This window comes from Lacerta agilis, chromosome 5 (genome assembly GCF_009819535.1).
Source record: "Lacerta agilis isolate rLacAgi1 chromosome 5, rLacAgi1.pri, whole genome shotgun sequence".
Classification (NCBI taxonomy): Eukaryota; Metazoa; Chordata; class Lepidosauria; order Squamata; family Lacertidae; genus Lacerta; species Lacerta agilis.
The window spans coordinates 39,851,743-39,875,683 of record NC_046316.1 but is presented as its reverse complement, the minus strand read 5'-3'; the positions used below and the strand labels follow the sequence as shown (position 1 = coordinate 39,875,683).

The following is a 23,941-nucleotide window of genomic DNA, read 5'->3' as shown; positions in this document are numbered from 1 at the left end:
GGGCTTGTGAAATGCTAGCAATAATTTGGAGGGAAATTCAATCATTTGTTTATCTTGGGAATAGCTTTCATTCCTTGGAGTTGCTTCAACAGTGGCTGCTTTTTCTACTTAGAGGTGTGCAGTTAAAAAGGTTGGCTAGAGAGATCTGATTGGTATGGTAGCTCTACCTCCTGTATGAGTCTACAATTGTCATTGGAATAATTTTGTCCTGGGAATGTATGTCATACCATTAGTCAACAGTTTAGTTATAAGTGAATTATATTGCAATGTATTTGGGCTTTAAATCACTCATAGGTGGCTCATGAATGAGGATATCTGCAAACTTTAAACATGTTGTGTTCACACTGACAGCAACTTGACATAAATCTCTTTACAAGTTGGCGATGTAGTCTCATGTGGTGGACTTTACCAGCTGCACTGGTGTGAGTGGGCTGACCAGTAAAAGAAATGGCGGGGAAGGTAAAGGGACTCTGATGTCTAAAACTCAGTGAGGATACTATGCAAAAAGGTATGCACACAAAATAGACTTGCCTGTGAAATGTTTGCTGATTAGCTTTGTGCTACATGCATTCAGTTGTTATTATTCTTTCTGAAAGTGATAAACGGTGCAGTAAGTAGGTTTCGCAGTGCCACAGAAGAACATCTGATCATGTTCTGTATAATTAATAATGAATCTTAGGGCTTCAAAATATGTAAATGTGAATACCAGACTAGTTGTACAACCTTGCATGTTGTCATGTAACACTGTGTCTTATTTGCAGCTCCATGTCACTTCTCCAGTTTGGTGGGGGGGAAGGCCTACATGGTGTTATATTGCACCATAGTCCTTAAAATCCTTACTTTTGTAGTGCTTAAGCAAGTGAGCATTTGTTCCGGCTGGACCACATCAAGGGTTACAGATGAGGGCCAGAATCCTAGGGCCAGATGCTTCCAAGCTAAATTCTTACTTGGAATTTGTGTTATATTCAGCAGCATTCCTCACCCCTGGTCTCAAAAAGCAACTTGTCATGTAGTAGTATGAGAGGCAGATATTTCAGAAACACAAGTCCAAGCTCCCATAAAGCACGTGGAATTAGTTGCATACTTGTTTGAATATAGATTTGTTAGTCCTCTGCCTAGTCTTAATACCTAGAATGGGATTTCTGCATTAATTTATTGTGTGATGATGCAGAGCATTATCTATGATATAAGCAAATTCTGTCTACTTTAAGAAACAATTGATGTTAACTAGCCCTTTTTTAATTAAAAGATGATTAGAACTGTTCTGTGATAATTGGAAGAGGGTTTTTTTTTACATACAATGTTTGTTGAATTTTTATTTCCAGGCAAAAATATAATATTGTCTGTCTGCACGCGTGTTTCTATGGTGGGGTCATGGAGTTACTCCATAGCCTGAAATGGGGGGGAAATGACAGTGCCAGATAGGGGAGAAGGGCAGGAAAAATATTATTATTTTCCTTTTTGGACCAAGTTGGTTAGAGCGTGGTGCTGATAATGCCACGGTTGCAGGTACAATTCCCATATGGGACAGCTGCATATTACTGCATTGCAGGGGGTTGGACTAGATGATCAGGGTCCCTTCCAACTCTACAGTTCTATGATTCTGTGACATACTAATATTATTGTACAGCCAGTTCACTCCACTGCTAATCTCTTACACCCCAGATTCAAATAGGAAGGTAACTGATGAGAAGACTGCAACTGGATTTAAGCCACGGCATTACTGCACATTACAGGCAGAGCAGCACTCAAAGGATGATGTAGGAAAAGGGCTTTATAACATGCAGAACATCTTTCAGGTATTTGGTGCAGGAGTGCATTCAGAGTGTCTGCCAAACAGATTGTCCCTCCAACATGGTGGAAAGTCTTCGATACTGCAGTCCAACACCTTTTGGAAGAAGCTGGTGAATGTTTGAAAAATATGTGCATGAAAACAATGGGGCAATGTGAAAATCATTGATAACGTTCAGAACAAGAAGCGATGGACACATATGGCAGGCCTCTTCAGCTGTTCATAAAGTATGCTATGGAAATGTGCAAGGGGAGAAGCTGCAGAGAAAGAGATTTATTAGCCCCCTTCCCTCACTTTTTTCCAGATTCTAAAATGCATGAGGAGTCTCCACAAGTATAAGAGGCTTCCCCTTCAGAAGGTCATCCGATAACTCATGAGAGCTAGTGACCATAACAAGGGGTGGAGCTTTTGTTCCCACCCCTGCAGCCCCCATTTTCAAGTTTTCAAGTAATACACACTACTTCAGAGTCTGAGAAATAAAACTGTTGAGGAGTGCTATTGTTCTCAAGAAAATATTATTTACTGGGAAATATTTATATACAGAGAAGATAGGGAACAAACGACCTTCCTACTCCCATCACCCTTGGCCAGCCTGGCCCAACATTCATGGATGATGGGAGTCCTAATTCTGCTGTACTCCAAATTAGGTACTCCTGTTCTATTTATTGCCCCAGCCATGCATGATGTTGAAAATGTAATTGCATTATAAAACTGTAAAGAGCATTTTTCTGTAAGAAAGATTGAGTTTCTTCTGCCTGTGCAAGACAACACTGAGGCCTACATCTAAGGCAACATAAAGCCTTCATTTAGTTTGCTACCATGTTGATGGTCTGCTTTCAGCTCTTCCTGCCACCAACCCCAAACTGGCAAATACCAATGAATATTTATTTTTATTTCAACAATTGTATACCGCTTAATCAGAGTCATCTCTAAGTGGTTTATGGGACACCTAATAATGAGTTAAAACTATAATAAAATCAGAATATACTGCTGAGTGCATTTGTAATTGTTGTTTTAATAAATGAATGCATATTTATGAAGAATTTAAAATTATGATTTTATGTGTTGTGTGACGAATATTTCATGTTCAGGTACATTTGGGGCTAATAAGAATGCATAGCATGCCTTTCTGCCTTTTGCTCCCTCAGCTTGCTAATTTATATCTCCAGTGCTAAGCACCCATCACTGCTTTGTTGCTCTTGTTCTCTACTTGCTTGTTGTTTGCACCCTTTTATCATTGGCTGAATTCAGTTTAATTTTTTTCCTGATTTCTAGTTTGGATGTCAGTCCTGCAAGAGTGGTTGCTTGTTAGCTTAATGAACAAACCTGTGCACTGAATGGCAAATAGTTTAAAAGCCCCCCTCCTCATCAGTAACAAATGGATTCTTTACTGATTATTTCTATTGTTTAAATAGCTATACTTCTGCATATTTACAATTAAGTTGTACTAATTTATTGAAAGGAGCAGCTGCCCATTTTGTTCTTACATTTTTTTTTAATGAAGGGATAACTTCACAGCATTTTGATTAAGGTTCCAACGATACTTATTCCACTATAAAAAACTTATTTATAACACAAGTTCATGTGTTAAGTCAACACCACAGCATGCTGATTTTTTAAAAAGCTATGCACAGAGTGTAACAGCAATTCTCCCAAAATACACAAACAACCTATTAGATGAATTATGTCATCTGTTTGGACAACAGACCATTACTCTCATCACATATTATAGCTCTGAATTTATTTCTGCTTATACGCTGGAGTATAAAAGAAATGCTAAAATGAAGTATATCTTGATTTCAAGCATTACTTTCCCATTTATGTTCTTTCTAATAGCAAAGGACATAAACATTAACAGACACATGATTTTTCTTTGATTTCACGCTTCGCATTTTTGCTTAAACATTTTGTGGATCGGTGTGATTAAAATGCATTGCAATGGTCACATCTGACGATTTCTAGCCAGTAGTTTTTCATCCAGCATCTTGGTGTTAACCTTGATGTGCACAGAATCAGAGAAGCAGAATATAAATATGAAAGGCATCCCCATAGTGGGGAACAGAAACTTAAGAAAGGAATCACATATGTGCACCGATGCTTTCTGTGTCAGTTTGCTTTACACTATAGCAACATACTGGTGGCGGGAGGGGATGCGATTTCTGGAAAGGAGAATGGATCTGTCCAAACTTTCTAGTTCCGAAGGAGTTAAACACTCCCTCACTATGTGCCTGTGTAGGATTTAAGCTGTTTAGACAGACAAGGTCGAATTTAAACCGCTTCACTGCCTAGCCTAGCTTTGTAGTACAGAGGGCGAGGAGGGAGAGTTGCTGCTCCTTTGGGACAGACCCCATGAGATAGATATAGACACACACACACACACACACACACACACACACACACACACAGTATCTTTCGACCCTCCAGCAACCCCCCCCCCCGTAAAAAAAAAAAAATCCCCTGGCTTGCTAGCTGCAATCTATGTTGCCCCCTGATTGCCGGAGCTCGCTCTAGCGTTTTATGAAGTGGAGAGAGACGGAGGTCACAGGAGAGGATTTTTATTTCGAGTGCTAAAGACGCAAGGCGGACCCCGCTCCCCCCCCCCCGCCAGTATGAGGCTGCAGGACGCAAGTTCCCGGCGCGATATGGCCCCGGTGACTTTGGAGCCTGAGGCGGGCGCGCTATTGCCCTTTCGTCTTGCTCGCCTGGTGCAGGTGGACGAGACTCCCCATTTGAACGTGTCAAAAGTGGGGAAAGCGCAGCGTCAAACCAGAACCCGTTGAACCCTTTAACATATGATTAAGGATTTTTTTGTGGGTGGGTGGGAAGGCTAGCTGTGACTAATCTACTGCACCGCAAGTTACCGATGAGGAGGAGATCTGCTCGTAGTGTTCTCCATTATCATGCAGATCAGTGGCAAAATCTAATTAGTCCCTTCGCTGGGGAAAGAATGGCTGGGTTGGCTGGTGCTTTGGGGCTGGAGTCTTGAGAGGCAACAGCCAGGAGGAGTTCGCGGACAGCAACACCGGCACCTGAGCACTTCAGCAGTTTGTATGATGTGAACTGAGAACGACCCGGCTAAGGTTTATGGCATTTTTCTAGAACGCTCAAATTCTAGCACATGTGAAGTGGTATTCTCCCATCTCTCTCTCTCTCTCTCTCTCTCTCTCTCTCTCTCTCTCTCCCCCTCCCCCCCGCGCGCTTCTGCCGTGAAACTTATAAGATGCAATCCCGTTACCAGGCAGCCGCGTACTACTATTGCATAACACGACTCTTTCCTGCCCCCCCATAACAAAATTCACGCTTCGCATATTTGCTCACACTTCTGCTTGTGAAGTTTTAATTAGGCAGCCATGGTAACTCACTCTCTGCAATGAAGCCTCGTTCCAGGGAGATGTCGAAGCTCCCGAACACTCTGATCCCTCTGAGCAGCTTTTGGGGGGTTTGGGGGAAAGTGGGGGTTATTTTTTTCGGGGGGGGCAGGTAGTGTCCGCACAAAATCTGGGCTGATGCTTACCTTTTCCTACGCTTCCTTACAAATAAGTAAAGATCTGTGCAGTTCCTTTGCGATGATGCATCTCTCCCGGCTCACTTCTGCAAGCATGCAGAGCAACGATCCACTCTTGTAAGAGCATCTGCTGCAAGATAACACCAATGGGATTTTTCTTTCCTTTTTTTAAAAAAGAAGAAGAAGGGGGGTGGAATTGCTTCCCGGAGACTTGGTCACCGCTGCCAGCCAACCGGCAGCACCGCCACTGCCGCCTCTTCTTCCTCGTTAGATTTCGCAGTGAAACGTTAATTCAGCCGTGACTACGTGAAGCGATTGTCAGGGTAGCAGCAGCAGAAGCCACGCAGTCTGGAAAATGTCCTCATTTACTGCAATTCAGTGTCTTCGATGTGATCTCATATACGATAAAAAGGAAGCCGGTGGGGTGGGGGGTGGGGGGTGGAGGTTGTTATGGGGATGAAGGGGGTGGCGGGGATCCTTTCTAGCAGCCCCCGCGTCAAACCTGGCTTCTTGATGTGTTCACTTTGAAGCATTCTCTGTAGTCCTCCCGTCTTGCAGGCAGAGGCTTCGGGCGAGCTCCCTCCGCTCCTACTTTTGGGAATGCACGAGAGAAAGGGGAGCGCGTGCTGTTTTGCTGGCGCTCGGTGCGTGCGCGCGTGTGTGTGTGAGAGTGTGCGCGCGTGTGTAGCTCGGCGGAGAAGAGACGAGAACTGGCGCTGGCTCTCCGCTAGGGAGAGTTCTCGTGTTCCCTCTGATGCAGGAAGCCGGTGTGACCGGGAACTTGTTGAGTTCCGTATGCAGTTCTTCCAGTGATGGGCTCTCTTGGACGGGGAACCGGTGATAGCACAAGGAAGACGAGGACGGACACCACATGCAAGCCTCTTGATCCCTTTGTAAACTGGGGAAGGGAGATGGGATCTTTCCAGAATGGATCTGGATTCCCCTTCTCTTTACAGCGTTGCCCTTTTGTCATCACAGTTTAAATGCATTTCCAGACTCAGGGCATAGAGTACTGTTTACATTATCTTGAGACTGAATTGGAAAAGGAATACAGTAGAGCAGAGTTAGCGGTTTTGATTATAACTTAAGTCTGTGTATGGTGTTTGACTATAAAATGTAAAACACCCTGCAGTTAATTTGTTGGGGTGTGTGTGTGTGTGTGTGTGTGTAGAATTTTGCTTCAAAATATTCTGGAACTGGACCTGCCTGGCTGCCCTGTTCTGACCTAGAAGAAACCTCTGGCAACACCAGATGCATGTGTTTGGGGTAGAGTAGTTGCTACAGTTTCTCAGTTCTCAAGGATGGGGTTTTTAACCTGTTTTGGATGCAAGAGAGACATTGAGTTGGGGGGGATGTTTCTCCACCAATTATACACATGCAGTGTAAAAAGTAGTCAAGAATTGTTTTGTTTTTTTTAAACGAAAAACCCCTAAAGTCAATAAGTTTCAGAATTTAATAAACCACCCCAGGTTTCCACTAATTTTCCAGTAGGACGTTGCTGACATGGGCAATAAGATCTAAAGCAAGCTTTCTTAAGGCGTACATCTGGCTGAGTTCAATGGGACTTAATAGTCAGTGGGTTTATGACTGTACCGTTAATACGAGTTATGTATATGCATAGGTTTCAGTGTGGCATTTTGAATGCATTGTAAAGATCAGTTAAATTTCTGCATAATTTGCATTTTCTGGTTGATTGGGGTTTGTATGTGCATGTATTTTTAAACTATAAATCATTTTTTGTTCTCATTGTTCGGTTTTCTCAAGTGTGTTACTATATTGTAACATTTATAACATGCCTAAAAATTAACAAGTGCAGTTACATTTAAATATAGCACAGTCTCTTCCCACAAACCTATGTTTTCATACATGGGATTCCCATCAAATTTGCAGATGACACAAAACTGGGAAGGGTAGCTACAGAAGACAGAATCAGAATTCAAGATGACCTTAACTTAACAAATTGGAAAATCCCCCCCCCCCCCGCAATAAATTTCAACAGGGACAAATGTAAGGTTTACACTTAGGCAGGAATAACAAGCTGCTCAATTATAAGATGGGAGACACTTGGCTTGCCGGTAGTGCATGCGAAAAGGATTTCAGGTTCAAGTTACAAGAAGGGAGATTCTGACTAAACGTCAGGAAGAATTTTCTGATAGTAAGAGCTGTTTGACAGTTGAACGGACTCCTTCTGAAAGTTGTGGACTCTCCTTCCCTGAAGGTTCTTACTCAGAGGTTGGATGGCCATCTGCCATGGGTGCTTTCATTGAGATTCCTGCATTGTAGAGGGTTGGAATAGAATGACCCTCAGGTTCCCTTCCAACACTACGGTTCTATGATTCTATAATACAATGCAAAAGGAAAAGGGAAATAGTAGGGAAGAGAAAAGCAAGCGCTGGAGCAATTGATAGTGCCAGGTTGGTTTTTCCCCTTGTCATGATGTTCTTCCTGGAAGGCACATGTATAGCTTCCTACTGCCTACGGCCTATGGTAGTAGAGGCCAGCATAGGCCTTTCTTCTGGTCCAGGTAACTTGGAGTTGGAGCAGAGTGTCCTTTCATGCAGAGAGGGGGATCAAGCTCCCTGTAGTTCATACTCTGGAAGCTGGGTAGGGGTGAATTAGTGGTCTCCTCATATATGATTAAACAGTAGGATCAGTGGAAGGTGATTATCAGTGATTGCCTTCAATCATTAGTTGTGGTTTGGATATGTAGAACACAGAGATGTGTTTCAGGCTGGTCTCTTAAAGATTAAAAGGTAAAGGTAAAGGGACCCCTGACAGTTAAGTCCAGTCGCGAACGACTCTGGGGTTGCGGCGCTCATCTCGCTTGACTGGCCGAGAGAGCCAACGTTTGTCCGCAGACAGTTTTTCTGGGTCATGTGGCCAGCATGACCAAGCCACCTCTGGCTAAACCAGAGCAGTGCACGGAAACGCTGTTTACCTTCCTGCCAGAGCGGTACCTATTTATCTACTTGCACTTTTTTGGGTGCTTTCGAACTGCTAGGTTGGCAGGAGCTGGGACTGAGCAACAGGAGCTCACTCCGTTGCGGGGATTCAAACCGCCGACCTTCCGATCGGCAAGCCCAAGAGGCTCAGTGGTTTAGACCACAACCCCTTCTTTAAGATTATCCTCAGATAAATATAAATCTGTTTATCTGTTTGCTGTGTAACTGCATATAATAGTGCCATTGCTGTGCTGTTAGCTTTAAGGCAAAGGGAAATCCTTCCCCTTTGCTCTGGTGCCAAGAGCTGTTCAAACTTTGCACTGGAGCAAAAGCTGCCATCAATTCTGCTGTGCAGTGGCAGCCATTAAACAGGTCAGCAGAACAGGGTTTAGGATTTATGGGGTAGATTTAAGGCCTGGTCATCCAATTCACTGCATTGTTTTCCATAGAGAAGCTAGGATTAGCTTTAATGATATTGACACGACACAGTTCACAGAATAATGCCAGCTCCAGTGCCCAATGCAGCCTCTGGTATAATTGTTCCGGTGATCTCCATAAGATGACGCTGTGATGTGTTTTAATGTTGGGGCAGAGACATGGCAGCCAATCATTCTGTTGTATGGTTTCCTACTTGTTAGGTGTCTTCTGCAGACAGGAATGACTTGATCTGAACACTAAACTAGCCAGAGTTAGCAGTAAAAGTGTTAAAGCGTAGGTGTGGAGGTAGATTTGCTGCATTGCCAAGAATTGGATGCTCTAGTGACTAGAGTGGATCCATCGGGTAGCAGCTGCCTTGTCTTGAACATTTATGGTGAACATTTATTGCATGCCACAGGATGAAAATGAAGGACTTACTCGTTTATTTAAACCTATAGTGGTGTAGAACAGTTAAAACACAAACCAAGAGTACTAAAAGCACAAAAATGCAGCAAAGTATTGTAATATATAAAAAGACAAGGTCAGCTTACTGGTCAGGGAAAGCCTGGGGGAGGAATGTTGGGGAGCTGGGGTGGGGAAGATGTATAAAGTAGGTAACTGGTGGTGCTTTCCATATGGTAGGGGAAAGAGGTGCCAAGTTGCCCTGAAGATTGAGGAAGCTGCATCATGTTGTTATGTTACGTGGCATTTCAGGAGGAGCCAGGGGACACAGCCAAATGCAGTGGCTGGCAGCTCCTGCTCTCTCATGCTCAGCAGCCTTGCATGGCAGGAGGAGGAAGAGCTGGTCACTAAAGCTGTGCTCAGCTCCATGCTCGACCTCCTCCAACCCCTGACAGTAGGGAACATTGGGGGGCTGCCCCCCAATATTGTGGGGCTCCAAAAGTGCTTGGCCCCTGGCGTTGGTGCCCTTGGTAGAAGAAATAGCATTCCAACAAATAGGGCAATAGCAGGAAATGCATGTTTCTGAGTCACCACCATCCAGTGGTTTTCCACTGCAACTCTAAGCACATGAGGAGTCGGTTATCTGTTGTCTCAATCCACAGGCAAGATAAGAACAGGGAGGCTGCTTCATCTACAGGACACCTAGTTTATCATGCGTCTTGAGCCGCATGATCATTTAAGAGTTATCCTGTGGGTGTAGAATGCCCCCCCCCCAAATGATGGTCATTGTTAATGATAGTTTCTTATCATCGTTCCAAGGTTTAATATCACAGTTATCTTGCTGTGCAGTTTCTACAGCATCTCAGTAATGCTGGTCACTGTCTCCAGTCTTCTTGTCTATTAAGGCAGCTTTGATAGGCTGTCTATTTCTCCAGTGACACCCCCTCCCCAAAGAAATGTATTTAGGTTGGGTTTCATATAAATGTCTCAGAGCTAGGTAGTCACTATGCCTTCTTGGGTTCACTGGCAGGGATAACCAACTTCTGATTAGAAGGCCAAGGCAACCCTTCTTCTTCATTATTTGATGTATAAAGACTTCTAAATGAATCCCTCTGCAGATTTCTTCATCTTCAATGTCCTTTCTCAAATTGTTATGAAGATGCCCAGCTCTTGGATTTGACAGGTCAAAAGAAGAGATGCAGCATTATGACCAAATCATAGCACAGAAACATAGTATATTCCCCCCCCCCCGACAGCAAGAACAGAAGAATCTAGCTCTTTACACATTGATGATGCAAAAGGGTGCAGACAGTATCTCCTGGTTTGCACATCACAACTTTGTAAGCCAAACTATGGCTTAACAGGACTGTGGGAATGGACAGGCTTGTAGCTGTTTTGCTCCTCCCTGGGCTTTTTTTACTCCCATGCCACAATGAGCTAAGTTTTCCAAACTCAGGCTTGTAACTAACCATGAACTGTCACCAAGAAAAAGCCTTGGTGATTATACAGCTCCTCTCATAGTTTGGCTTATCACAACATGCATACCAGGCCAATATCTAGCAGTGTCTAGCTAAAAGATCACTAGTAAATATTTAAGATCACTTGCTAGTTCTGAATGGAAGAAACATTTCTCTTCCCATTTCCAAATCTATGAACAATGTCAAATGTGAAACAAAATGGAGCACCCTAGTGATTTCTTTAGAAATCACACCAGTCCATTCAATTCCCAGTTGTGAGAGTCTTTTCTGTCCTTGCATGAGAGGAAGCAGTCGCCAGCTTGAGGTATCAGCACTGTACATGTAGATGTCAAATGTATTAAAATTGTCGTGTTTGTATCATTGCTTGTGATTGAAATTCCTATTTAATCTTCTAATTTAAATTAACCACCTTCCAAAATCAAATGGAGCCAGTATCTTTTATATTCATCAAAATGAGTGATATTTAGTGCTGCTTAGTCTTATTTTGAACACCTAATACTTACAGTCTAATACAGTTTGAGCAATTCCGACAGAGTGGGTGTAATTGCAGGCATTACAATATTATCTAGGTTACTCCAGTAACACTAGGGCCGTTCTGATTTCATGTCAAGAGTCTTGGTTTCTTTAAATTGGAAAGAGAGAGGGTTTTGTTTCAGAGATGAACTGTGTTTGGCTGTTCATTTCTGTAATCATCTGGGACCCGCAACATCATTAGATGTTCTGTTGAAAGCAATTATTTTCATATTGCTGAATTGCTGATGTTAAATAAGCTGCTGGCTTGCACTACTGTTGTTGCATAGTTTCCGGCTCTAAATTTTCGCAGTCTGCCTACAGTTGGAATGGGGGATGGCACAGGTGTTACCTTCGACACTTGTTCTGAAAAGCAAAGTTATTACTGTGGTTTGGATTCATCAACAGTTAATTATGTTGCTTTCCCTTAACGTTATTGGTGGACTGGTTGGTTAGTTGTCAATTACTTTGTAAAATATGCAGTCAAAATGAGGATCTTTCACTAATTACCTGATACCGCCAATCTCTGTGTAGGCAGAACAGCTCGGTGAATCTAATTTAAGGCTCCTGGCACTGTCATTAGGCAGCTATTAGTGATTTCTTTGGTGCAGAGCTGTGGTGCTGTGCCAGAGGATGCATCTACCATGCTAGTGGTGGTGACTGGATTGGGGATGACATAGCAATACATTATCACGTTGGCCAAAATACTACAAGGTATGATAGAACCTGGCGAGTAGGAGTAAGGTTCAATGGTGGAAGTTTTGCTGTCCCAGGGCCACACCGTTCACCAGGATTCAATTCATATGATAAGTAAATCAATGCTGAAAGATCTTCATAACAAACACAGCTCTGTATTGCTTAGTCTAGCAGTAGGCAGAAGGTTGAACTGGATCTACTGGTAGATTGCTGGATGATTTGCAGTAGATTGGCAAAGTGTGTGCAGCAGTTTGTACCCCTTTATGATAAACAATTTCGTGCAGTTGGGGTACTTTGATATATTTAATATAAAATCTAAATATACTAACACTGTTGTTGTTGTTAATATACCACCCTATACCCGGAGGTCTCAGGGCGATTTACTATAGATTAAGTCCTAAAACAGAAAGATTTACTTAGGAGCAAGTAAGTAGGAATACCCTATCAATATTTATTATTTTTGGGTTGTATCCACTGCTTCTGTTCTCCATTCCCCTGCATCCTCAGTACTTTATAATGGGCAGATGGACACTATTTCTATACAAGTTCAGTTATGTTCATTTTAAATGTCAGATTTCAAACGTGTTAGATCTCAAAACCTGCTTTTTCGATCTAAGGAATGGAGTGTAGCTCTAAAGGTTGAAGGAATACTTGCACAGTACTTTCAACAAATGTGAAATATTTCACAATCCAAATTATTTTGCAGTCTGTCTAGTTAGGAAATAAATGAAGATCTAAGAATCTACAATAGCATGATATATAGTACCCTAAATGACTACAGTTTGCTCTTTCTTGAGCAACCATTTAGCTTGTCACCATTACGGATGATTTGTAAGTTTTGCAGACCTATTCTCCAGTACAGAATATTTTCGACCATATAATAATTTTTTCTCTCTCCCTAATTTGCTCTATGAGAACAAACACAAAATTATTTTTGTTGAATTATCATGTGGGAAATTGTGTTAAGATTGCATGGTGTGCTACAGCTGGAGTGCATACATAAAATACATAAAAACAGGAAAGAGCTGTTTAGGAGACTAAGGCTTGTTCTTTGTATGGAGCAGAATGCAGTAGAAATTAGGTGGTGAAATGGACTGTGTCACATCTGACTGTGTGTGTGTGGTAGTGGGGCTAACTTTTAAAATTGCGTTCCCATGTAAAAAATAAAAATAAAAATAACTATCCATATATGGTCCCCCAAATGTTGTTGAATGACAGCTTTCATAGCTCCTAACTAGAGGCTGTACTGGCTAGGGCTGATGAGAGTCAAAGTTCAACAACTTATGTAGGGCTACAAGTTATCCACCCTCTCCTCTATCAGTTCAGGAGTCTACTGCCTCATTTTGCTGCACATGTTTACCAGGCTTAAGATTCTCAGAATGCTGGTGAGTGACTCAGCACAGAACCAGCATCCATTCATGGCCATCTGGTTATATTCAGTCACTGTAGGTTTTCCAGAGGTTTATGTCACATAATTTGAATGCTGTGGTGCCCAGGCCATTGTACTCTACTGCCTCTTCCAGTACCATAAGGGTGCCATAAAATTACAATTTTATGTTTCAGTATCCATGTTTGTAATAAGAAACACTGGAAAGAAAATGTCACGGTGCCTCAATAGAAGATATTTTTAGCAATTATTCTAAATTTGTTATATGATGATGATAATATATGCCACATCTTGTGTTCCATTTTCAATAATATGTGCACAAGTGGTTTGGTTTTTTTTTAAATTACTTCACACACACACACACACACACACACACGGCTAAGGAATTTATTAAGGCTTGATACTCTGCTGTAGAACAGATTCAGTGACAACAAAACACAAAGAAAAACATACTATTGTTGAGAATAAAAAAAAGTAAAAGCCAAATCCAAATCATTCCTCATCCTCAATGACCAGCATGGCAGCCTTTAACACTGTGGTGAGACATGATGAGGTAAAAGGAATTTATGCATCTATTAAACTAAGAAAGCATCTGCTTAACCACCATGAGAAATATGGGTGCGTGGATCTTATAGATGGAAAAGGCCTCTTTTATGTTTGTCCTGTAATGGTATATTGAAAGATTATAAAGGAGGCCATATTTAAAGATGGTGTAATTAGAGGGGCAACATCATGGTTTCAATTAAAGGACATCCCAGAGGCCAAATTGCCTTCCTTACAGCTTTCCATATGTCAGTATGTATGTGTTAAAATTTGAAGTGGTTGAGGCAATTGGTATAGGAACTAAAACCATATGGACTTTGTCTGAGGAAGGTTTTGTGATTTGCAGGAGAGCAATACTATAACAGTTGACTTAATTTTTTTCCTGCTCCTCGAATCATTTCCACATTCATTTATTTTCTGAAGAATGCATGCATGTTGCAAAGGAATTTAGAGGGCATTTGAGAACTGACTGTCATTTTGTATAGACTGCTGGTCAGGTCTGTTTAGTTGTTGATTGGTGCAAACCAGATTGCCCTAGAATATGCTGAAAATACTGCAATGATAATGGCTAAACTGTATTTCAGACACCCTGTCCCCTATTACAAATTAAGCAGTCACAGAGGAAAGAGCTGCCCTCCAATCACTGGATAGTGCTTCTCAAACAGAACACATTCAGTGGAGGCTGTTCAGTTGTGAGTTCTCAAGTGATAAAACATTACCACATTGATTATGATAGCAAGTGATGTGTGAATTTGCTATTAAACAACTTTTCATGCAGTGTGTTGTACTTGATAGAAGAATATAAATTACACATGTACCAAGACTAGTTCCAGGTTTATGTGGGTCCAAGCAAGAGACCAGAAATAGGTTCTTGTTCCACCTCCATTGGACTCCCCATACAAACACAAGATGGCTCTCTCTCAATGTAAGAGAGGGAAATACCTTGGATTGAACATAAGAGCAGCCCTGGTATATCAGACCAAAGACATGTCTAGTTCAGCACCTTGTTTCCCATATTTGTCAGTCAGACATTTATGGGGAGCACACCAGCACTTTCCTACTCATGTTCCCTAGGAGTATCTGTCATTCCTCCTTTTGCTTCTTCGTGGAGGCTTCTTGCCAATGGCCATCCTCCTTTATCTCATGGCTAAACCTGCTTTATGCTCTCTAGGCTCCCTTAAAATAAAATTGCTGTGGCTGCCTGTTACTGGACTCTTGGTGCAGCTGCTAGCTGAACTGGATTGCATGTGGTGATGGGGAAACATGAATATCTCACCAGCTTTGTGCTTCCTCTCTGCTGTCCCTGAGCCTATGATCTGCCATAGGAGATATGCTCAGTTCTGTCAGTGGTGGGCAGCTAAGACATGGATGGAGCAGATGCCCAGACATGTCAATTCCTGATGCCATATTTGTCCATGTTGGTTGTAAGAAAGTCCTACATATAGTATATGCAACCATTTTACACCTTTTCCCTTCCTAATGAATTCCCTACAACCTCTGAAAAGCTGTTCCTGAAGGTTGGATAACCCTCTGGAATAACATGGGAGGCAGCAGGAATGAGCAATCTATGGAACTGGGGATCCTTCTTTGCATGAAGAGAAATATTTTACACTATCACAATGGTTATCTTTAGATGTAAGCCAGTCTTCTTTTAGATTAGCTGTTCTTCTCAGCACTCCCCTCCCCTTTTTTTGTTCCCAGAGCAAAACCAACAACACTTTTCTAAAACATCATATCCAATTTATTTCATTTTGCTCAAATCAGTTATGTCTGGCGAAGTTTAAATTCAATAACACTGGATTTTGAAACAACTGGTTATTTTCTCCCCAAATATACCTTTTATATTTTCTAGGTGTTGAACTGACCAAAATCTGTTATTACTTTTGTATGTTGAGGGACCTATGGCTATAAATCTTCTATCTTTCTTACCCATACTCAGAAAAACATTCATTCTGAAAAGTCTTGATTGCCGTAAGTTGTATTTTTCAAGAGAAATGTAATATAGGTAGACGTTTAGAATCCAGTGGCTTCTGCATGTGGGTAAAGTAACTATAAAATTATTCCCTTTAAAAAAAAATATTATTTTTTGTTCAAGCACCATAAAATAAACAACTCGGTATTTTGATAGTAATATAAAATAAGGCATATCAACTCTCCTTTCCGAACTTCAGTGTAGCAAGCCTTCTCTACATGCCCATGCTTGAATAATGTGGGATGGATCTAGTGACACACCATGCCACTTATTTTTCATGTTAACAGCAATCTTCCTTTAGAGTCCCCAAATGAACTAATCCTATTTTTTACTGAGAAAAAAAAAAGCCGGGATGAAAGTGCTTTTCACTTCCTCCAGACAAATTTATCAGGTGCCAGTGGAAAAGTTAAACAATTTCTGGGTACATTTCAGAAATTGTCGCCATGCAGTCTGTTGAGTTCCCCAACAGTAGATGATACTTCTATTGTTCTTGGGGTTTTTTTTTTCAGTCACCAATGCCTACACCTTATTTGCTAATATGGTATTCATGGTGATTTCATTCTGAGATGAACCCGGAACCTCAAGGTATCTCAGTGGATATGGTATTTCATATGCACAACACAGCAGACAAAGCTCCCTGCTTTGACTGTATCTCTTCGTCTTGTTTTTTAAGCGCTCAGCTTGCTGCAAGTAAACCGTTCTCTTATGTTTAAACCCCCAGAGATATTTCTTAAAACTTTTCATTTCAGCGTTTACAACACTGAGTGCTTTTATTCACAGTTCTGTTTCTCTTGCTAGAACATCTAATTTTCTTTTCGATTTTGGTTATCTTGGTGAAAATGCATCGCATTTTTCTTCCCCCTCACTTCTCCAGCAACTTAATATCTATCAAAAGGGTACCTTATCCCCCACCCCAGACCACAAATTGTAAAATAAGGACTAATTTCAGTGAACTTTGGGAAGTTACACCAATATAAGAAGATAAAAAATATTGCTTTTTAGTGAGTTCTCTGGGGTGTATTTGAAAGAGGACTGTCTGACCTGTAAATATAAAAATGTCCAAATATAGCTTTGGGTCAATCTTGTAACACCACTGTTGCATGGTAGCTACAGAGGAAAAGTGCCCTTTCCCCTTTAAATCTCTTTTACTGTTTTCTTGAGATTTTGATGAAAAACAGAGTAGCAATTTGGACAGGGACCTAAATTATTGTTTACTGAGATGACAGATTGATGGGCTCACTCACATAGCTACAGCCCTCAAAGGGTTCATTGTAAAGCAAGTAACCTGTTTTCCCACAATTCCCTCTTTCCTATATTACGGCAATATGAGTGGGTGGTGAAGACTTACTTAGACTAGGGCAGAGCTTTCCAAACTTTTCATGTTGGTGACACATGTTTTAGACATGCATCATTTCATGACACAGTAATTCAGTTTTACTATCAAAGCGGAGGTTAAACTAACCCTTTTCCAGCCCTGGGAGGAGTGTGAGGATCGTTTGCGTTACACACCTACACACCTACGGTCCTGTGAGTGAAGAAGGACATTGTACTCTCTAGGGGACAGGGGTCCCGTGGACCGTCCTCAGTTATTTTCTTCTGGGGCACATCACCCTCAATATTTTCTCTTCCCTGCTCCTCCTGTCTGCTTTCCCAGCTTCCTCCCTCTGCTGCCTCCCCCCAGCCACATCCCTCCTTCTCCTGCATGGCAAAGAGCAGACAGGCTTCAGCCCATGGGCAGGCAAGCCAGTGGAGGCAGGGCCCTCCTGCGGTGGAGACATAGGGCTCCCAGGGAGAGAAGCCCCCAAACCTCTGTAGGGACAGCCTGAGCGTGAGGGTGCCTGGCCAGCTGACCCAGGGAAGGAGGGGGACAGAACAAGCCCCCCTGCCATGCTGCCCATGCCCACGTCACCACCGGCTGCCAATGGTCACTGCTTCTGCCTGGCCTGACCCCTGGCTTGGAAGGAAGGGGGCGAGGGGCTGGGGCGAGACGGGCCTGCAACCCCCCAACCACTCAGGTCGGCGCCACGACCTCCCTGCACATGTGGGGGACAGATTCCCCATGGAATTAACCTACTAAAACGGTCAGGGGTGTCTCCTGTGGCCGGTGAAAAACTCTCTTATGCCCTAGGAGACAGAAAGGAAAATAAAAACAGAGGAAGAGGTTACAGGTGGGAAATGTCTGGAAATGCCAAAGTCTAAACTCAGAGCCCCTGGCTTATGTCTTGCAGGAGGACTCAGGATCCACCCTGGACCTCAACCTTTCTCTGTTCCCTCCCTGTGTCATATTAAAGATTGTAAGCCCCCACAGGGCAGGAACCTTTTTATCAAGGCTCACACATGTCAGGAACGGATTCCCCATGGAATTAACATACCACAATTTCAAGTGTAGCTTTCTCATTTTTACAGCGCCATAGCAGCCGCTGTGTCCTGCATGTCTGAGGACCTGGGACACAGAAAGGAAAATATAAACAGAAGCCCTGTGTTGTCACAGAGGTTACATATGGGAAATGCCAGGGAACCCAGAAGTCTAAAGTGTCGGATTCAGGTTTATGCTTTTCAGCAGGACTCTGGGACCACCCTGGACCCTCAACCTTTCGCTGTTGCCTCCTTGTGTCAAATTAAAGGAGTTTAAGGAACCTCTTTGTAAAGGGTCACATGCAGTGATGCTGTAAACAAATAATACCAAATAAATCTCACTATGTTACTGCCTCATGTGAGCTCAAGCCTGCTAGAGACTTTAAAACCATAGGCTGTGTAGCCACCATACCTTTGGGGCTCATCCCCACTTCTCCTTGGGTCGTGTGCCCAGCAAGCTCAGGTGTGTTAACAGATTTGCTATTTACTAGACCGGCTGGCCTGGTTTGCAAAAGTCAGCCCAGGGATTCCTTGCCTGGCACAGTTCTGCAAACCTGTACTTTCATTGAAATCCCAATTAATCATAATCCTACCATTTATCAATTTCTAGGGTCTCCTGCAAATGTATAACAGTACTAGCTGTTCCCGGCCACGTGTTCCGTTGAACTCCCGCCTGCCTCCTTTACGCCCCACCTTTCTTCCTCCCTCCCAAACGGCTTCTTTCATTTTTCCGCCAAAATAGCTGGCTCCGCCCCCGCGCGCACACACAGGGGAGTGGGGGCAGAATCCCCTCCCCAAGAATGGACGTCCCGGTAAAAGTGCTGGCTCCACCCCCCTGCACACACGACCCCACTCACTGACTCTCTCTCTCTGTAGTTTGTGCTCGCCTTCCCTCTGACGTGGGTAGGATCTCGCCTCCAAGATCCCCCTCAGACCATCGCTCTCCCAATCCCCCCTATCTCCCTCTCCTCTCTCCTCCTGGGCTGTCTGACCTTGTATAGCCTGTATGTGATGTGATGTCACTACATTGACAATGGTGGTGGCTATGTGGCTATGTAGTATTGTGATGTCATGGTGCTCACTAGGGGATTGGTTAGGATCTAAAAAAGTATGTTTTTTCCTTTTTACCTGTCGCTGGTGTGACTTCTATGTAATATTTTTGCATAAAAACAGTCCACGAAAGGAACCCAACGTTGTGTCAAAATTTCAAAGCGATCGGTGCAGTACTTTCGGAGATTTGATGTTTTGAACAAACACACATTTACAACTACCAGACCTTTAGAAGACATCTGAAGGCAGCCCTGTTTAGGGAGGCTTTTAATATTTAAGAGATTATTGCATTTTAATATCTGTTGGAAGCCGCCCAGAGTGGCTGGGGAAACCTAGCCAGATGGGCGGGGTATAAATATATTATTATTATTATTATTATTATTATTATTATTATTAATTACTGCAGCTGACACGCTAACGCGTCTTAACACACAGTTTGGAAAGCTGTAGGGTTAGTCAATTTATTCCTAGATAATTAAGGCAAGGAAGCTTGCCACAGGCTACAGGGTAAAGCAACATTTTAAATTTTATAGCCAAGTTAAATTTATCTCTGAAAAAGAAAATTGTCTTAGTTGTTTAGTGCTAGTCTCCCAAACTCCATAAGGCTGTCTAGTGGACTAGTTGTGGAATATATTGAATTTCTCTATCTTTTAGTCTTATTCCCCACCCTCTTAGAGTACATTTGAGATCCTTCGGGATTTAGAAATAAAAGCATGTAAGTGATTCTCAACCAATGTAAACAGTCTTATCTTATGCCAAGGATCATATAACTGCTAGAAGTGGATTCCGGGAAAATCCAACCCACAAGGTTGAGTTAATGAGGGAAGGTGTCTAATAGGTGATTCGGGGGGTGAACGTAAGTTGAATTTATTTAGTATTGTTTTAAAATAATTTTTCCTCTGATATAAGATAGTGCCAGATCAGGCCCTCCTGCTAGGTAGACTGGGGCAACTGCTTCAGGTGACAGATGCTCCTAGGAAGGGTGCACCAGTGAGCCTTTGAAGGGCAGAACTGTATATGCCAGTAGACTTGCCCTGTGCCACCTAAGCCAATTAGTGATCTCATCAGTGTTGAAGTAAGAATCAGCTGCCATTATGGTTAGATTTTGTACATGGGCTGGGAGATGGGTGCTATCTTGTCCTTCACCTCAGGTAGCAAATGCCTTGGGGCAGTCCTAGATGGCGCTGTCTAATTTCCTGGTGAGTCCTCAGTGCAGAAGAGAATTCTGAAGGCCTCAAGGTTTTCGCATATTTAAATACTTTAAACTTTCCATAGTCATATTATGTGTCAACTCTTACTTTTCGAAGGCTTTTCTCCTTGGGAAAGGATTCTGCAATTTCATTTGTCTCTTAAAAGAGCCATTCTCACCTGTGACTTTTATTGTTTTTGTTGTTGATGATGATGCTGATAATTCATTTACTAATTTACCGTGAAGCGTTAACACTGCAAAATTAAAAACAAGATTCGCTGCTAAACCTGAATGAAAAAAGTACTGTCTGTAATGTGGTATGAATTTTTATTGCATTTGCTGAGTCTGTTTTTCAATTCAATTTGTATGAGTCTCAGTTGCACAGTTTGGTTTTGATCTGAGCTTTATGAAAACAAAAGTGCATTCTTTGTTTCATGTTTGACAGAAAAGTTTAGGGGGGAAAGCCCAGTTGAAAAGCAGCAGCATTCCCCAAAGGGAAAGAAGAAGCAGCTCAAAATGAGCTGAAGTTATTTATTAGAGACACTCCCTCCCCACAAATCTGCACTTGAAAATGATACATGGAAAAAAGAGCAAGAACATTTTTCATACGTCGTCTAATAAACTGTTGGCTGCATTAAAGCAAGTGATGCTAGTTGACTAAAACCATCCTTGGGTTTATTCTACTTGTGGAACTCTGTAGTTAATAACTGGGATATGATAACAACGTACTCTATAACCCACTGAATAAGATTTTCGTGTACTGAATGCTCCATTCTTAAAAATGGCTTTATACTTTTAGACAAGCTAAATTATAGGCATAATTTCCCATTTCTACTTTAAAATTTAATCCTTTTGATACGCCACCTTATCTTTCTGTAGAGCAATATTGAAGTAAGAGAAAGGTCACTCTTAAAAGCATTAATGTAGTGATATGTGAAGCAGATGAAAACATTAAAACATATTGGAGAATATTGTTCACATAATATTTTGTAGTTATTTATCTGAAAATGTCTTTGTTGAAAAGACAATATTGAAAATTTCTGTTATGGTTCTGGATCAGAACTTGGCAGGGTAAAATCTGTTCAGTCCAGTTCTGAAGGGGTATTTTCAGTTATTTTGTGGGAGTACAACTGTGGCGGGGGATTGTGTGTGTGTGTGTGTGTGTGTGTGTATATATATATATATATATATATATATATATATATATATATATATATATATATATATATATATATATATATATATATACTGTCAGGAAACCGCCCTCGCCGGAGCTGGAAGCGGTGCCGGGGCTTTTTCAGTATCGTGAACCCCCGTCTCCGCTGAGCAGCTCGTCATTTTCCCCCAGTGGAGGAAGCGACCACTCTTCCAGTGGGGAGGGGGAGATGGGGACAGGAAGTGGGAGCAGGGGCTGTGGCAGGGACGGAGAGCCTCTGTCCCAAGCGGGAAGAGGGGAAGAGGGACCCTTTCCATCGCCCCATTTTAGCAGGGAGGAAGGACATAGAGGGGGAGGTGGGGGTTCAGGATCCCGCGCCTTTTATGTTGGGCAAAAAACCAGAAACGGACATTCCCGGACTCTGCAGAGGGATGAGCTGGACATCTTTATTTTAGCTCCACTGTAAATATCTGCACAATAAAGAACTTAGTGTTTATAAGTTCTGCGTTTGCCTGATTTCTCATGAGCAACCACTGAAACACACACACTCTCTCTCTCTATATATATGGTTTTGAAAAGGTGGTAATGTTGAGGGTAGTTAAATAGTAGGGTAGTTAAATAGTGTGGTAATGCAAAATGAAATATGTAGGCAGATTGAAAAAGGCTGCAGCTCCCAAAAAGGCCTGGTGAGTAGCAAAGGACAGCCCGCAATTGAAAACTCTCTTGTCCCAAGGTTTTCAGCAGTGAGTTGCTCTAATTCCCACAGAATTTTCAGGTTGAAGCCTTTTTTTAATCACTCTGTTCATTTCAATTGAGGTATTATTCCAATTGAAGGAAAGTTTAAATAAACTTTTTAAAAATAAAAATAAAAATATGCTTTTATGGAAATGTGCATTCTTAGAATTTAGCCACCTGTGTCCCAAAATTCCAGTTTCCAGTTGGCTATAAACAGGGAAGGAAACAACTGGATAATCGCTTCCATAAACCAAGGCAATGGTGCACTGCTGGAAACTACTTGAATGTAAAATTCAAACTTACTATAACTTAGAGCACTATGAGTGCTATAAGGGGTGATGCAGCATTCATTTGAGGCTAGTGTTTTTTATCTTCTTTTATATTGTTAGGGACTCTTGCCTCACCATTCTTTTGCTGTGTAGATTGCAGGTTAATAGTCCAGAATAATCTGCTGATGGGAACTACAGTAATGGTTGGATGAGAGTTGGCAATCTCCCTCTCTATGGGAACAAGATACCCATCAAAGTTTGGAGAAGGAACAGGTGTGTGTGTGTGTGTGTGTGTGTGTGTGTGTGTAGACAGGCAGTTTGCAGTTTGTAAAGTACAGTGGCAGAGAGAGTGAGAGTGAGTTGGCTGAAGGCACCTTGAATTTATGGCCTTTTTCTCTGGGAACCTGATGTGGGCTTGCAAATTTATTGCATTCTTGGAGCTACCAGTGTCATGTAGTGGTTACAGTGTGGACTAAGATTGGGGATACCCATGTTCAAATCTCCACTTGGCCATGAAGCTCATTGAATGACCTTGGGTCAGTCTTTCATGCCTAACAGTTGGCAGCTGTCTGCCTTAAGAGACAGTGGAGTGCACGTCGGGGGGGGGGGGTGAAGTCCCATTGGCTACCTTCACCTGATCTAGCTGGCCAGTTGAAGCCATTCCTGGGTGTGGTCACTGTCGTATGCTGACAGCTTCTAGGAGCCACAGGTGAGTGCAGAGTGGGGACCAAAGGTGGACAAAATACCCCAGAAAGAGCACAATGTAGCCTCCACCAGAGGTACTGCCCCTCCCCTAATACCCCACACATCTCGCAGTGGTGATGTTAAAACAAAAAGGGGGAAATACCATCTACGCTGCCTTCAGCTCATTGGAGGGTTGTAAATGTTAAAAGATAAGATAAGATTTATTTATTGTCATTGTCCGTATATACACAGTATACACAACAACGAAAATCAAACACCCAAATACATAAAAATACATATTGTAAGTAAATATTTTTTAAACTAAAATAAACAGATAACTCAACTATTTGTTTTTTTAAGCAACAACCAAAAGTCTCCATTTCTCCCCCATGCAAAGGAAACTGGAGTGAGGTACCATTAACCCCAGGAACTTCTCACCACTTGGGAAAATGGGGAGCATGCTACTCTATATATGGCAGGGTAGCAGCTCCCCTATCTCCCAGAAAACCCAACAGCCTCAAAGAGCAGCAAAAGAGAAGTCCAGGACAGAGAGCTGTTGTCAGCCCCCAGGTAGAACCCCACTGCTACCTTCCTAGGGACTATTCACAAGTCTGTGCACTCTGAGGGGAAAGCAAGCAAGAAGCAGCACATCCTTAAGAGCCCCCTCCCACACACAAACACACATACATGAGTACATACATATATAGGGAGAGGGAGGGAGAGAATGCGTAAGAGCATCCACTACTCAGACAGTAAACATGGGTGGACCAGTTGCTAGTGTCATTTTGGAAAAAAAATACCATGCCACTGAACATGGTGGAATTGTGCGCTAGTACAGGTGTTTTAAGAAATGGGTCCT

The 23,941-nt window shown here is 42.3% G+C and overlaps 2 protein-coding genes across 6 annotated transcripts in view; one reads left to right on the top strand and one right to left on the bottom strand.

The window, feature by feature from the left end:
• INSYN2A (inhibitory synaptic factor 2A) overlaps positions 1–6,077 on the bottom strand; it is a 55,832-nt gene extending 49,755 nt beyond the window's left edge. For 3 of the 4 annotated variants that reach the window (XM_033149418.1, XM_033149420.1, XM_033149421.1), the window contains exon 1: positions 5,307–5,477. The gene's annotated coding sequence lies outside the window, so the exon portion shown is untranslated. Of the gene's footprint in view, positions 1–5,306; positions 5,478–5,799 lie in introns of those variants that run through there. The other variant, XM_033149419.1, reaches the window with a different exon arrangement.
• Positions 1–23,941, top strand: part of DOCK1 (dedicator of cytokinesis 1) — a 355,108-nt gene that overhangs the window by 173,272 nt on the left and 157,895 nt on the right. The gene's annotated exons all lie outside the window — the stretch shown is intronic.